We start from the raw sequence: 12,902 nt of genomic DNA, 5'->3' as shown, positions 1-12,902 counted from the left end.
GTGCGAGAGGCACACCTAATTAAACCCAATATCCGGTGAATGTAGGGAATTGCTAGATAAATACGCACTTAATTTCACACCAGAAATTGAACATCCTTAATTCCAGCCTTCTACAACGCCTTTTTTGTTTCAGAGTAATATCCTGGCGCGAACTCAGAGGCGCACCAGTACTTTTGCACCGCAAGCTGCTACAGCCGCATTTCGCGAAATCGATTCTGGCCCTCTTGCATTCAGTGCTGTGGCCAATGTAATGAGCAGTGCGTTCAGACGTGCCGCGATATACAGGGAGAGCGCGTTGCTATAACGATGTCGACGAAGATAATGCTAGCGCAGATGGGTGCACATTGTCGCACCGCAGCGACTCCCTGTACTTGTTGTGCAGGTATAGGTGAATGTGCGGTTACGATTGAATCGCACGCTTTGATTGCTGTTCAACCAAATTCCGTGGTCCCTTGAAAATTAACCTGCTGCGGGGTATACTCAATTCGCGGCGTGCCAAAAAGACATTGCGCAAAAGAGGGCAACCTATGAACTCACAAAGAACAAATGTCAAAACACTGAACGCAAGGTACCAAGGTGTGTCACCTTAAAAATGAGCAGGTAAGTAGATAACGGGAAGTAACGTGAGTGGAATACTTGAATGGAGCTTCTAAGGTATTTGACGCGCGGTCTCAAGACCGCTCTGTTATGTGCCGTACGGGACCGTGCTCGGCCCTGGGACCACTGCTGTATGCAAGGAAAGAGGCCAGAGAGCCGTAGCCTCCCCCATCCTTTAAAAACTTTCCAGTTCGAGGTGGCATGAAGGAATGAACAAGGCCTCAAAGTGTGCCAATGCTCAAACATTTACAGAACGTGCATTTTTTTTGCCGCAAGGTATATTTCAGGGTCACTCTAACCACGATGACCACCGGTCTTTAAAATCCCTTAATGAAAATACAGTAATAAAAAACGGAATATTATGCAATTTGTCTGTGCACCCCCCACAACCCAAGCCGTCTTTTTTTCTTATTATCACTAACTGCTTGTTTATGCTCGCCTTTTTTCGTCTCTCTTTTGTTGAGTTTTATTTTTATTCTCTCTCTCTTTTCATGTACTTTTGCTTTCTTCCTTTCGGACACTGATTCCTCACACCTAAATGAAATACTGCGCCTGTCACTGGCCGCGACAGTCTTACTTGCAGGATAAAGCAGATTAATCCTAGAAAATTTGGACCATCTCTCATTCTTAGCAATTCTCGCCGATAATTGGCTCACAATAAAATGCAGGCGGTCATTCCAATTAGATAATGGTGCGTGTTTGCTAGCACGTGCTTAGTTTTCTACAGACCACATTTTCTCGCAGCTCCAGCTACTCATATCTTCGGAGAAGCCCACCTCTCAAGAGTGCGTCAGAGACAGCGAGGGTGCGGCCATGCTTGTTATGCTGTTCAAGGTGCGTCTCTTCGAAATGCTCGCCTATCTAGCGGCACACGCAGCCACTAGATCGTACGTTCTCAGTCGCGTTCCGGATAGCATCCCATTATAGGCGGTCCTTCATTCGTATTCATTAAAATACATCGTAAGCAGGCATTATTGGAGCTGAGACTAATGCAAATCTTCAAAAAGACAAAGACATGAATGGTATGGTGAAAGAGATCAGCCACTCATTCGACAGAATGCGGATATCGTAGCCTTTGCGCTTAGTCTGTATGGGATTAGATTAAATTAGGCTACTTCCCCAGCTTACCTTTGTACTGTGGTTTGTCTCTGGCGTTTTCGGAAATCATGTGACGCGCTCACAATTTATGAGTGGCCGGGCCAAACTGAAAGTCTCAGAGTTATTAAATTCGTGTTACATTGACATGGCCTCATGAAATACCAATCAAGTTCGTTCGTGTTTGAACGCATGATGACGCCTGAGATTTTTCATGCGATGGGTGCAGGTTGGCACTTGTCGTCAAAACTATTCTAATTATCAGAACAAAAATGATAACAGAGTACTAAATGTTCATCTTCAAGTTGTGGCAAGTGTTCTGCGTTCTCACACAGAAAATCCAAGCTGTTCTTCCAAAGCGCGAGCGGGGAGGGAAACAAATTCCGGAGCTTTATCTATTTTATCCACACGATTTAACTTTGCCCTGAGGTATTCCTAGGGCACTCAATTGTAATTTCAGATGGATTGCAAAGTGTTCTTAGAGCCAAGCTCGAAAAGTTTTTTTCCCTACCACTGTTTGGTTTCTACAAGCGTTTGTGCTCAAGGGCTTTTCCCGGGGAGCGTAAGTTTCAAGACTAAACCAGAGTCCGCCAATGCTTTTCTTGACGGACTCTGACTAAACTATCTTCAGCCCCATCTATTCGTCTGGGGTTGGCCAATTAACCAATTTCTTGAGGTGGGATGCACTCGAGTTTTTGCTGATGTCGCCGGGGATAACAAGGTTGTCAGCCAGGTATTTGAATCCTCGTGCAAAGAAGGAAAGAATTTGCGCTTGCAATTAGTTTGTCTAATTTAAACTAGGTACGATCATAAAGCCGGAGACATTTTCTGCGAGGACGTGGAATCAGCCATGAAGAGACCAGCACAGTTTACTACTGTCATGGGAGACTTTAATGCAAAAGTCGGTAAGAAGCAAATAAGAGAAATGGAATAGAATAAAGACTTTATTGAATGCCTGAAACAGACACAGGGTGTTCACTGCGCCTGGACGTTGCCACCCGTCGATCGCGACGTCACCCCTACTTGGACCAGCCCTTCGCTACTCGCTACGGGGTTGGACGCCGCTGCCCCGTAAGAGGGGGGGGGGGGGGGCGTTGCCCTACAGCTTTCAATCCGGTGCTGCTTTATGGGGGCCGCCAGGACCTGCTCGACGGCTGGTAGTTTAGTGTCGTTGTCGTAACTGCGCACTGCTTTTTAGATCCACGGCGATAGGTCTATCCTGGTTGCCGCTTCGTTCGGTCGCTCTTCACAGTCCCACAACAAGTGGGTGGTCATGACCCTAGCATTGTCACACAATACGCGCGTGTCGTCCGTATAGAGTTCTGGCTGTATGTGTTTCATAATGACCGGGGTCATCAGTGAATTCGTCTGCAGCTGTTTGAACGTGGATGCTTCCTCCCTGGTTAGCTCAGGGCGCGGCGGTGCCAGCACCCTCCTGATGTTACTGTAAAATTTGGTGATACCCTGAAGGGTATCGTACCTGTCCTTCGTAGCGGTCCACCAGTCCACTGCTGCCCCGTGGCCAGCTAATGCTCGCGCGACAGCGTTCGCGGTCTCGTTGTGGTTGGTGGCGAGTTCCTATACCTCGTTCCCCGCGTGGGCTGGGAACTACTTGATTGTCACCTTGCGTCCGTCGATGTTCACCCGCTCGAGCACCCGCTCTGCTCCACAGCACAGCCTACCCTTGGCGAAATGGCGCACAGCACTCTTTGAGTCACTAAGAGGCTGTCAGCACTGCATTTGCTGGTTCTCGAAGTTGTACGTGTGCTTAATGTTAGTTCCAAGGCGTTGTACATTTCAGGAATGCTTAACTGTTAGGAAGCTAACTCTGAGTTGAGCAACATTTGGCCCACGGCTTTTAAACGACATTGCTTAAATTTCAAATATCGCTGCAAACTTCGGTCTCGCTTCCATGTCGATATTGAAAACACAGATGTGTGACTCAATGAGAGAAATTCGCCTACTCGAAGGAAGCCATTGTAGCTGTGAGCCTCTGAAAAATCCTGTCTTGTTTCTGCGACATGGGCTGACCTGAAAACGGTTGGGAAATTGCTCTTTCCCCGCACTTCTGCTAGATTCATCTACTGACCCAACACATGGCCCTCGTGTGACGCTTTTTGCCGCACCGGTCTCACATTGGGACGTTGTAATTTTGGTGGCCCCCATTGTAGTGTGTGGTTAGAGCGAGCGTTGCAAGTTGCAACAACATCTTTATGATGTCTACCACGTTGTGTTTGTTTTCGGAGCATCTACGGGATGACTGCTTCCTTAGGCATGCCCGAAAGGAATTCTAGTGGTACTGTTGAGCTGATATATTCTGACGAGAGAACTGAAATGCATTCATGAAGTCTAAGCTGGGGTGAAGAACCAGATAGTGTGACAGTTTCTGGTTCCAGAGGGCCGCGATTAAACAACGTGTGGGACTAGGTAGTTGATAATCCAGGATAAAACTGGGAGCACCAAATATAATAAACAGGATACGTGAAGGACAGACACATGTGCTTGCCCCTGTCCTTTACGTCCCCTGTCTAAATATTTCGCGCTTGAAACTTGGCCCATGACTAGACCATCACGGATTGAATCTTCGCACAGCTTGCCGTATTTACAAGCTTGTGTCAGTGCGCGCAGCGTTGTCACATACTCTTTGATAGAATCGCCGGTCAGTTAGTCTTGAGTATATAATTACACGAGTCATACGTGTTTTGCAGAAAAAGATCTTCTGCGGCCTTTCGGCCCCGTCAAAATTGTCATCATCCTCAGTGGCCGCAGCCTGCTCAGGTCCACCCCGAAATACGGCTTCTCCCACTGACCTCCAACCGCTCCTGTCCTGCGCTACTCGAGTCCACAGCTTACTCCGAAGTTGCGTATTTGATCCTTCTATCGTGTTATTGGCCTTCTCCTTCTTCTATACCACTCTATTAAAGGGACATTGAAGTGAATTTATCAAGCTCCCGGTTTAGCTTGCACTGCGTAGACTGGCTCAAATTACCACACTTTTTATCGTTTATTCGGTTGATAAGTAGGTAATTATTTTAGAAAGCGGGAAAGAAGAAAAAAATTCCCCCGCACCTCCCCGAGGGGGATTGTGAGGATGCAGAAATGCGAACGTCGAACGCAACGTCCTCGGGTACCATGCGAGGAAGGCACCGCACAACCTTCGATACGTCGATGGGCACGTTCACCGCCTGTCCCTTGATTCCAAACTGCCCCTGTCCTCGAGTCAGCCGCCTGATGCTCATGAAGGGCAGTAGAGGCGCGATGAGCCGCTCTTTGACCGGGTTCAGATCGGGAAGATGCGCCGGCCGAGGAGGATAACGGTAGCTAAAACTTACGCAGCCCTCCTCTTCGCAGCTTTGTCTTCTTCTTCTGCTTCTTCAGCGGTTCCCCTACGGGAAGATGACGATGGTGGTTGAACGCGAAGCTATCTCGGGATGGATTGTTTGGTTGGCCAATCCCTAGGGGCATCATGCCACAATTATCATCAGACGCGCTGCGCCGCTCTTCGACCGGGTTCAGATCGGGAAAATGCGCCGGCCGAGGAGGATAACGGTAGCCAAAACTCGCGCAGCCCTCCTCTTCGCAGCTTTGTCTTCTTCTCCTTGTTCTTCTTCAGCGGTTCCTCTACGGGAAGATGACGATGGTGGTTGAACGCGAAGCTATCTCGTGATGGATTGTTTGGTTGGCCAATCCCTAGGGGCATCATGCCACAATCATCATCAGACGCGCTGCGCACGCCGGCCAAGGGACGCACGACAACCCCCGACTATAATGCATTTCTGCATAAAACTGCCATTCGCGGTCTGTGGCGGCCGCACCAACTAAAAGCTGTGACGACAGAAGGAGATGCACCTTGATTGGACGATGTCCAATGTTAGCATTCAAACAAGTTTCAGTTTCGGTTTCGGTTTTGTAAAGAAACATGCTTCACATCCGACCGCATCGTTGGATGAGCATTCTCGATATCTCAGTAATGGTCGTGCCGCGCTTCTGTCATGTTGTCGGCTCTAAAATGCCTAAGATAAGCCTCCCAGGACGGCTTGGAATCGTAGCAATCACTAGCCAAGGCCTACGCAGTGGATGAACGCCCTCCGCGTCACCGCAGTGACCAGACGCTCAACTGCCATGCGCTTTCCCCAAATATTCGGAGCTTGCCTCACTCATGCCTGTATCGTAAAAAGCGTGTTCGCACCGGGCCAAGGGTCTGCTGATTGTGGCCTGTGCCCACTGCCCGCAAGTAGTCGGTACTTGTGGCAACAGCACGCCAACGAGAACTCGCTAGCGCGTCAGTGTCGGTCTGCGCGCGTTCTGCGCACTCGCTCGTCGAGCAGTGAACGTTACGGCCCAAAAATGGTGACCTCAGTTTAGAAAACATCGGCCGCAAACGAAAAAATTAGCTTACAAAAAAAGTATGTACCCTCAGGGATTAATGGTTTAATTAAAAAAGTAATGGTTCCGGGTCTCACGTTTGCGAATGCTGTACTCTGCTTAAAATCAGATGTTCAAGCAGGCCTTGAAATAAAGCAGAGAACGGCAGGACGTTTGGCATTAGGCGCGCATGGAAAAACAACTAACGAAACAGTTCAGGGAGATATGGGCTGGGCGTCGTTTGAAGTTAGAGAAGCTCAGAGTAAAATATGCTTTGCGATCAGGTTGAGGGCAATGGATCAACGAAGGTGGGCAGCTAAGGTTTATAGGTACCTAAACTTGAAAAGCGTGGACGCGCAGTGGTTAAGAAAGACCAGAAGGCTAACAATGAAATACGAAAGACGGAAAGAACAGTGGAGAATCCAAAACAGCCAAAACAGCGAAGGTAACCAAAAAAGAGGCAAGGCAGATTGAAACGAATAAATGTAGGGAAAAAATGGAAGCTAAAACGTCGTTAGAGATGTACAGGGCTGAGAAATTGAACATCAGAAAGGAAAATTTCTACGATAATTCCCAGGGCAGTGCTTTGCTTTTTGAGGCTAGAGCAGGTGGCCTGCTAACTAAGAGTTTTGTGGGGAAGCATTCACAAAATGATGGGGTTTGCGTGGTCTGCGGAAAAGAAACAGAAACTATGCAACACATAGTGTTAGAATGTGAGGGTATCCATCCAAATCTACATGAAGGGAATATTGGGCTTCCAGACACCCTAGGATTTAAGGGTATCAGAGAGGACGTTAACTTCAAGGCTGTCGAGGGGACGAAAAGAAGATTAGAATGCTGGTGGACGAAAAGCAGAGAGGGGATATTGCCTAGGAAGTTACCACCTGTAACAGGGTAAAAAAGGTATTTCGGGCCTAATAAGCTTTAGTGCCTGCCCTAAGCAGCGCTAGTATTAAACCAAGAGTGTAAAACATGGTTATATTAGTGCTTTTTGGTAAGATGACATGTCATCACCCCTCTTCAAAAAGGAAACCAATTGCAATCATCATCATCAGAACTTGCGACTTGCAAAACAGTAATCCTAGCGCTTCAGACCACTCGGCCACGAGCCAGCGCTGCCGAGATTGGATATATAAGGTATATATTGTATAACCAGTTTACACTTTTATTTAGTTTTAGCATTTGAAGTACCTTCGGTGACTATTTGTTGTATAGCTCTCGTGCAGTAAGCGTCCCCCAAACTTACACAGTATCTCACGTCTAGCAATTGCATTTCTTAGACGGAAAGCGTTCGCAGATGTGTGGTCGTGCTGCTGACCGCTGTGCTTGTTCACCCAGCGCCAAAAAAGGGCTTCCTGCTTCCTAGTTTTGAGCTATACGGTAAAAGTTTCAGTTGATTTTATTTCCTTAGTACCTATATTGAGTTCGCTGACTCTTCTCCCGCCTTCAAGGGGCCTTAGATTTTCCTACTAGCGTACCAGTCGGCGAAGCGTCGCTTGTGCACTTATGCAGCGCTTGTGTGGAGCGACAAGAACTCGGAGCTTGATACAGTGTACAAACTACCAAAGTAAAGAAAGGCACAATCTTCAATTCACAAATGTGTTCTGGCTTAGTTTCAACTAAGCCAGCGAATTGCGACGACCCGTCCGCGGCCGGCGGACTAAACGCTTGGCCGACTCACTCTGTCGGAAGGTCGGCGAGCCGTGCAGTAAAGCAGCCAACTGCCATCTCATCTCCTTCTGACGTAACACGAAAACGCCACAGAAAATGGGCGAGGGTGCAGAGCGGAGGACAGCATTTTCGAATTGATTGTTCTACTAAATAAATTCGCGTAAACGCGCTCAGAGTGGTCGAAACATGGCCTATGGACTACAGACTACAATTTGCGCTAGTAATCCCGCAATGTTTACAAATCACTTCAGTGTCCCTTACCCTAATCGTCCACCGGTGGTCGGTTCGTCTCACTACACTGCCAGACGAAGCCCATTTCTTTTTCTTTATTTGAACTTTTATACCGTCAACTCTAGTTTGTTTTCTGATCCAGGTATCTCGTTTCTTGTATCTGACTGTTATTCCTAACATTATTTGTTCCATTGCCAGTTCAGCCAACCTAATTTTGCTTTCTAGTCGTTTATCAAGGCGTCAAGTTTCAGCTCCGAATGACATCACCGGCAGTATGCACTGGTTGTAGATTTTTATTTCGAGTGACAGACTTAGCTTACTTTCATTATTTGGGAGTGCTTTCCGAGTGCTGTCCAGCACATAGGTATCCCGGGCCGGATTTCTCTCTCGTCGTTGGGGTCGGCATTCACGATCTGTCCAAGGTAGTCATATTCTTTTACTTCCTCTAGCTTTTCCTTTCCTAACCTAAAAAAAGACGATCTTGCCATGCTTACTACTCATACATTCATTCGTATTTATTTTTAGCCCTACGGCCATGCTTTCTAATGGTAGTTTCTCAAGCATTGTTTGCATGTGTTCTGCAGTCTCACTCAGCAAGACTATGTCACACGCCAACCTCAAATGGCTCAAGTATTCCCAGTTTATCCTCAATCCTACGTTTTCCTTGCCAAGCTTTCTAAATACCCCCTCCAGACATGCTGTGAATAGTTTTGTAGAAATGGTATCTCCCTGTCTAACTCCCTTTCGTATCTAAAATTCATCGCTCTGATTGTGGAGGGTTATCATGTCCGTACACCTCTTATTTATGTCTTCTAGAACTGTTATGCATGTTTCCTCTATTCCGTGGTCTTAGTTCTTAAACTGCTGTGGTCAGTACGGAATCAAGCGCTTTGTAGTCTTCTATAAATGCCGTGTCAACGGATTTAGTGTACTCGTCGGATTTTTCGATCACTTGGATGACGACATGGAGGTGATCCATGGTTGGGTACCCTTTCCTAAACCCAGCCTGTTCTCTGGGTTGATAAAAATCCAGGCTGTCACATATGCGGCTAACGATAACGTTCGTAAACACCTTGTAAACAACTCAGAGTAAGTAGGCTGATGGGTCTGTATATCTTGTGGTCCTTGGGATGTCCCTTCCTACGAATCAGAATAATGATTTTTTTTCCAGGCTATGAGCAGTTTTTGAGTCTTCAAGCATTCTGAAAATAGTACATCAATCATTTTCAGCACAATATTTCGTTCCTTCTTCAAAAGAGTCACGGTTATGCCGTCGTCACCTGCAGCTTGCCTTAAGTTCAAGCCTTTGAGCGCCCTTCCAACTTCGTTTTTAGTTCTAGTCGGACATCGCAAGTTGAGCCTGTACTCTTAATAAGTTCCCCTAGTATACCGTTACTGGCATACAGCCCGGTGTAGAGTCGTTTTGCCACCTTATCTATCTCGTCCAAATTGTGCGTAATATTTACCTGCTCAGCTTTGAGTACGTACGTCCTACCTTTGCCGATGGCTAGCTTTCTCTTAGTTGCTTGCAAGCTTCCCCCTTTTTGCAGCGTTTTTAGATGCAGAGCGTCTTTGTCTCGGGGCTACGTCCGTTGTCCGTTGGCGTCCACACCTCTCCCCCACATCCCCCTCTCCCCGCCAGCTGCGCGATAGCCCACTACTCCCTCCATCCTCCTCTCCACGCCAGCTGTGAGATAGCGCGCTGCTCCTTCCGTCCTCCTCTCCATGCCAGCTACGCGATCGTCCCCCTCTCCACGCCAGCGCTATATATAACCGCGTGCACGCGCCGCTGCCTCAGTTGTTTCGTCGGATGAGTCTCGCTGCGGCGTCTGATGAGTACCGACAGTCCTGCTAGCGGATTGGCTCACAAGTTCAGCCAGCATGAGCCAACCAGTTAAAGGGACACTGAAGTGAATTTGTCAAGCTCCCGTTTTTGCTTGCACTGTGTAGACTGGCTCAAATTAGCACACTTTTCATCGTTTATCCGGTTGACAAATCGGTAATTATTTTACAAAGCGCGAAAGAAGAAAAACTACCATGCGCGGTTTGCGGCGGCCGCACAAACTAAGCTGTGACGTTGGGAGGAGGGGGCGCCGTGATTGGACGATGCCCAAGGTTAGCAATCAAACAAGTTTCGGTTTCGGTCTGTAAAACAACATGTTTGACATTCGATGGCGTCGTTGGATGGGCATTCTCAATATCCCAGTTATCGTAGTACCGCGCTTCTGCCATGTTGTCGGCTGTAAAATGCATAAGCTAAGCCTCCCAGGACGGCTTGGAATCGTAGCATTCACTATCTGAGGCCTACGCAGTGCATGAATGCCCTCCGCGTCCCCGCAGACGCTCAAATGCATGCGCTTTTCCCCCATATTTAGAGCTTGCCTCGCTCATGCCTGTATCGTAAAAAGCGTGTTCGCACCAGGCCAAGGGTCTGTTGATTCTGGCCTGTGCCCACTGCCCGCAAGCAGTCGGTGCTTATGGCAACAGCACGCCAACGAGAACTCGCTAGCGCGCCAGTGCCCCAGCCTGCGCGAGTTCTGTGGACTAGTTCGTGGAGCAATGAACGTTGCGGGCAAAAAAAAAAAAAAGGTGAACTCAGTATAGAAAACATCGGCGAAAAACGAAAAAGTTAACTCATAAAAAAAAAAGCATGTACCCGCGGCGATTCGAACTTGTGACTGGCAAAACACTTGCGACGACATACCCAGCGCCCCAGACGACTAGGCCACAGGGGGCCGCTGGCGGAAATGGAAAATATAAGGTATATAATGTATAACCAGTTTACACTTTTATTTAGTTTTAGTATTTCAAGCAGTTTAGGTGACTATTTGTTGTATTGCGCTCGTGCAGTAAGCGTCCCCCGAGTTTCCACAATAGCTCACGTCTAGCAATTGCATTTCGTAGACGGGAAAGCGATCGCAGATGCGTAGTCGTGCTCCTGACCGCTCTGCTTGTTCGCGCAGCGCAAAAAAGTGCTTCCCGCACCATAGTTTTACGCTGTACGGTAAAAATATCAGTTGATTTTATTTCCTTAGTAGCTATATTGACTTCGCTCACTCTTCTCTCCCTTCAAGGGGCCTTATATTTTCCTACTGGCGTACCAGTCAGCGAAGCGTCGCATGTGCGCTTGTGCAGCGCTTGTGTGAAGCGACCTTGACTTGGAGCTAGATACAGTGTACAAACTAACGAAGCAAATAAAGGCGCATTCTTCCATTTCCAAACGTGTTGTGGCTTAGTTTCAACTGATCGAGCGAATTGCGACGACCCGTCGGCGGCCGGCGGACTAAACGTGGGCCGACTGACTCGGTCGTAGAAGGTCGGCGAGCCGTGCAGTAGCGCAGCCAATTGTCAGCTCCTCTCCTGGTGACGTCACACGAAAACGCCACAGAAAATGGGCGAGCGTAAAGAGAGGAGGACAGCATTTTCGAATTGATTTTTCTACTAAACAAATTCGCGTAAACGCGCACAGAGTGGTCGAAACAGAGCCCAGGGACTCCGGACTACAGTTTGCGCTCGTAATCCCGCATTGTTTACAAATCACTTCAGTGTCCATTTAACAGAGCCGTTTGTCAGAGGGGAACTCTGAGATGATGCGAAGCATCGCGGTGTTCCCAACAACGTTCACGCGATGTGGGTAACCAACGCAAGTGAAAATAAAGGGAACTCCGCGATGCTTTGCATCACCTCAGGGTTCCCCTCGGGAAGATGGTGTAATTTTTGAATCACTGTCATGTTATATGCACGAATGTCTTTTGTTCTATTTCTGTTAATCAGTTGTAACAGCTCGGCTACTTCAATCCGATCCACCATACGTGACACTTTCATGTTCTTATGTTTGGCAATTAGTTCCTTCGTTTCTTAGTTATTTTTCCACTTTGCTCTTTATACGTTGCTTCTCCCACATCTGCTGCTGATTTACTGAGTGCCGATGTTAGGTTATCACTTAGCCTGTGTACACTAACCCCGTTCTGCTCTTTCAAAAACAAAAATGTTTTTAAACTCGCGCTATCTGGCTCTGAACCCATGCAGGGTTTCTTACTTTTCACGACTTTTGCTATTTCTCCTCTAAGATTTAGCCTTAGCTTGCATCTAACCATTCTGTAATCGCTTCTCTCAATCTTACTTACACCTACACTTCTTGCACGGTACCCGGGTTGTCACTTAAAATGAAGTCGAATTTGTTTTTGGTTGTATTGTCAGGATTTTCTATTCTCATTTACTATTCCCCTGTCTGTGGCAGAATGTGTTCATTACCCTGGGTTATTCCACTCTGCGAATCCTACCAGTGTATCTCCTCGACTGTTGCGATTGCCTATTGCGAAGTTTCGCACTGACCTTTTTCGCATTTGCTTCTTACCGAAATTTCCGTTAGTGTCCCATCACAATCGTGAACCGCGTTGTTGCCTTCTTCAATGTCGATTTGACGTCCTCGTAGAAGCTATCAACGACTTCATCACGATAGCTGGTTTTTTGCGCATAGGCCTGCACTATCTTGGACCTGTATCGCTTGTTTAAGTTGATTACAACAGCCGCGACTCTCTCGCTAAGGTTAAAAAACTCCTCCACGTTACCTGCTATTTCTCTGTGAACTAAAAACCTCACCCCCTATTTTTTCTTCTATTTGGTCCTCTTTAGCACAGAATGTTTCCGCCTGTGAGCTCTATGAACCTTTCTCCTGCCTTTGTAACTTCACTTAACCCTTTCCAAGCTAGACAGAGTGCGTGCGTTGAACGTTAACAGGGTGAAGTTCCAAAATTCTGTTAGTTCTGTTGGTAAGTTTCAAAATTCTGTCAAGTTCCGAAATTCCCGTAATCAGAAAAGATATCAAGAAGTCTTCTGCAAGCGTGCAATAACACATACCAAAATGTCGACCTGAGATTTTTCGTGCAACCACTTGGTTCTGCAGCGGCGTTTCTCAGAAAGCGTATCTTACATTGAGATAA

The sequence above is a fragment of the Haemaphysalis longicornis genome, unplaced genomic scaffold (assembly GCF_048455015.1).
Source record: "Haemaphysalis longicornis isolate Haplotype H1 unplaced genomic scaffold, Haemaphysalis longicornis Haplotype H1 scaffold_8, whole genome shotgun sequence".
Classification (NCBI taxonomy): domain Eukaryota; kingdom Metazoa; phylum Arthropoda; class Arachnida; order Ixodida; family Ixodidae; genus Haemaphysalis; species Haemaphysalis longicornis.
The sequence above is the reverse complement of the archived record's forward strand: the minus strand, read 5'-3'. Positions refer to the sequence as shown.